Genomic DNA, 3831 nt, shown 5'->3' on the forward strand with positions numbered 1-3831 from the left:
TTGGCACACATTTCAATTTACTGAACGTTCTTCTCCTCATGTCATCAGTTTCCAGAAAGTTCAAGTCTACACAGGGCAGTAAGTCTTCCTGGAGTTAAGAGCACACAATTCCAATGCAAGGTTCTGTCCCTTCTATCTACCAGTTCACTTCTCTACATCCCTTTTTTTGGTTTAATGCTCCTTGTATTTTTTCTTAATCCCACTCCATCATGCCTGCATGGATACAGCTGAAAATTGAGAAGCAGCATTCTAATCCCAGCTTTGCCATTTAAATGCTGGATGACCTTGGTCATTTTACCACTTCTCTGTGTCACAGTTGCTTGATCTGGAAAATGGGGGCTCATTCATTCAATCGTATTTATTGAGCACTTAGTACAATGCTCTACACACCCTAAGTGCTTGGGAGAATACAACAATGCTCTACACACCCTAAGTGCTTGGGAGAACACAGCAATAATCGGCAGCAAGACAGGAGAGATTGGTTAGGACCAGAGGAGAGAATTGTGTGGACTGGGCTGTAGAAGGAGAGAAGTGAGGTGAAGTAGGAGATGGGCAAGGTGATGGAGTGCTTTAAAGCCAATGGTGAGGAGTTTTTCTTTGATATGGAGGTGGATAGGCAACAACTGGAGGTCATGGGCAGGGATTGTTACTTTGTTGTATTGTACTTTCCCCAAGCACTTAGTACAGTGATCTGCACACAGTAAACACTTAATATTGTTGAATGAACAGAAGCATTCCCTGCCTGCAGTGAGTTTACAATCCAGAGGTGGGGAGACAGGCAGTAACACAAATAAAGATATGTACATAAGTGCTGTGGGGCTGGGAGGGGGGAAGAATAAAGAGAGCAAGTCAGGGCAATGCAGAAAGGGGTGGGAGAAGAGGAAAGGGATGGGGGAGGGAGCGCTTAGTCAGGGAAGGCCTCCTGGAGGAGATGTAACTTCAACAAGGCTTTGAAGTGGGGGTGAGTGATTGTCTGATGGATTTGAAGAGGGAGGGAATTTCAGGCCAGAGGCAAGACATGGGTGAGGGCTCAACAGTGAGATAGAGGCACAGTGAGAAGGTTAGCATTAGAGAAGTGAAGTGAGACAGAGGCATAGTGAGACAGCATTGGAGGAGTGAAATGTATGGGCTGGGTTGTAGTAGGACAGTATTGAGGTGAGATAGGAGGGGGCAAGGTGATGGAATGCTTTAAAGCCAGTGGTGAGGAGTTTTTGTTTGATGTGGTTCAATACCTGTTCCTCCCTCCTAAACTGCAAGCCAGATGAGGGACAGAGACTGTGTCCAACCTGTTTATCTTTTATCTACCCCTGTGCTTATTACTTAGTAAGCACTTAAATACCACCAATAGGCTACTGTTCCCTGCTTCTACCCCACCACAAGGGTAATTTGGAAATTGTAATTATGGTTGTAAAAAAGACCTTGTAATCATCAAATAAAGGTATCGAATGATTCAGAAAAATCAGAAGGAAATAGTGTGCTGCATTCCCTCTGTCACTCAAGACTCAAGCCTATATAATGGGCTCATTCATTTATTCATTCAATTGTATTTATTGAGTGCTGCTTCCCTAAATTGTCAGGGCTTAGTGTCAAAAATCACTTGTCATGGGGCTTCATAATAATAATAATAATAATAATAATAATAATAATGATGGCATTTGTTAAGTGCTTACTATATGCGAAGCACTGTTCTAAGCACTGGGGGGGGGGGGGCGGTGATCAGCTTGTCCCATGTGGGGCTCACAGTATTAATCCCCATTTTACAGATGAGGTAACTGAGGCTCAAAGAAGTTAAGTGACTTGCCCAAAGTCACACAGCAGACAAGTGGCAAAGCCAGGATTTGAACGCATGACCTCTGACTCCCAAGCCCAAACTCTTTCCACTGAGCCACGCTGCTTCTCTACATACCCACCAATGGAGAGCCGACCTTTTCCCTTTGCCTTATTTTCACAAGAGATAGGAGCTCCAAGGGGGCCAACTCTAAGAAGAGGCAGAAACCCTTGGCAACGTCCAAATGTCTTGAACCACAGTAGTGTGAAAAACAACATTCTAAAATATACAAGTAGTCTTCCATTGTTTGCCTGCACTTCACCTTATGGAGATCATTAGTACCCAATGAGATATAGCTCATAAATCAAATCTCACACTTTATTGGAAATCTGGGAAGAATTACCTATCCCATGACATCTGGCAGAGGCTCCTGATTCCTAATCTAATCTAGGAAGAGTTCAAATAGGACTCCACTCAGCACAGATCACATGATAAAAACAGTATAGCAGAACACAGGTGGCCTCATTGGAGACTACTTGGTGTCTGATTAAAATGAACTGGTTTTTTTTTCCCCCTTCTATCCTTTCCCACTTAAAGTTAAAAGCACTGGAGGATCTTCTTTAGGGCTTATTTTTGCTTTGAGTGGTCAAGAATGGGTGTATGGTTACTAGATGGTGAATGTTTCTATTAAGAGCTACAAATTAATTGTCAGAGTGATGCAACCTACTCATCAAAATGTGTCAAAGAATGACAAATTTTTATTTCTGGAACATTATCCCTGGGAGGAGATACACAAAATGAAAGCTATTTTTTTGCTCTAAATGGCATGGAGAAATGTATTTGTTTTACTATCAAATCAGTGGTATTTACTGAGCACAGAGCATTATGATAAGCGCTTGGGAGTTTACAGTAAAAAGGAGCTGGCAGACAATACCTGTCCTCAAGTATCTTATAACTTATTACACATCAGAAGCTTGTATACAAGGATAACATATCTATAAGATTTCTGTTCATTTGCAGACAGAAGGGCAACAAAACTGAAAATATGGAATGTAGGAAAAAAAAGCCTTGAAAAAACAAATATGTAGTTGCTCCAGTGAATTTGAGATGATCAAAATACTACCATCCATTTAGTTATGAATTTCTCTTTTACAGGAGTTTGCTTCTAATGTGTTCTTAAATTACCCTTTTAAAATATATATGCTCAATAATTCATGAATTTTCATTTCCAGAAGAGTAAAAATCTTTAATTTTTCTTTAACAGTTTGCCTAGAGCATCTTAGTTATCTAGTGTTTATTTTCATTAACGTCATGAGCCTTTTCCTAGCCAGACTTCTTGCATTTGCAGAAAGCCGCCTCTGGCAATGAAGGCTTTCAGTTTGGTTTTGTATAGATTTGTTCTTGTTAATATTTTAACAATTCTTATACTTTTAAGCTGAAAGACTGCCTTCTTACCTCTCTCTTCAGTGTCCTTGAAGAGAATGGCGCTGTACCTCCATGGACCAAGGTAATGGATAAGTACTTGCTTTTTCAACCCTCTAAGGATCACATCTGGAGAGTTTCCAATACTCTACCGGTCTTGACTAGGGGAGGGAGAGTCAAGCAGAAGCATACCCATTCAATTCCTAATTTGGGCAGTGGCTAGTGTGTGGAAGGCAATCTGCTACAGCTCAAAAGTCACCTGTGCTGGGAGAGTCAAGAGCAGAGACAAGTTCACTGCGTGGAAGGCGGCAATGGTAAACCACTTCCACATTTTTTAAACTGAGAAAACTCTATGGATTCACTACCGGAATGATTGCAAATGGAGGTGGGGCGCTCTGGGAAAGATGTGTCCACGGTGTAGCTATGGTTAAAAGACGACTCAACAGCTTAATACAAGACTTGCTTCTTCAGAAGTCTGAGACAGAGGGATTTGGTGAGGACATTGCTGGGCTGCCAGGCTGGATCAGACAGGACTGGCAACAAACTCCTGTTTTCCAACCCCAACAGCAGTTACACGTTAGTCTTCTAAGACTAATCCCAGCTTTGCCATTTAACTCTTTGGATTTATAAGTCCCTGTCCC

The 3831-nt window shown here is 41.7% G+C and overlaps 1 non-coding gene across 1 annotated transcript; it reads left to right on the top strand.

Annotated features, from left to right (window-relative positions):
* The first annotated feature begins 3301 nt into the window (after positions 1 to 3301).
* LOC119924485 lies at positions 3302 to 3439 on the top strand. The gene has a single exon (XR_005449197.1). It is a non-coding gene; the product is annotated as a small nucleolar RNA SNORA7 (small nucleolar RNA).
* Positions 3440 to 3831: the final 392 nt, after the last annotated feature.

This window comes from Tachyglossus aculeatus, chromosome 2, assembly GCF_015852505.1.
Source record: "Tachyglossus aculeatus isolate mTacAcu1 chromosome 2, mTacAcu1.pri, whole genome shotgun sequence".
NCBI lineage: Eukaryota > Metazoa > Chordata > Mammalia > Monotremata > Tachyglossidae > Tachyglossus > Tachyglossus aculeatus.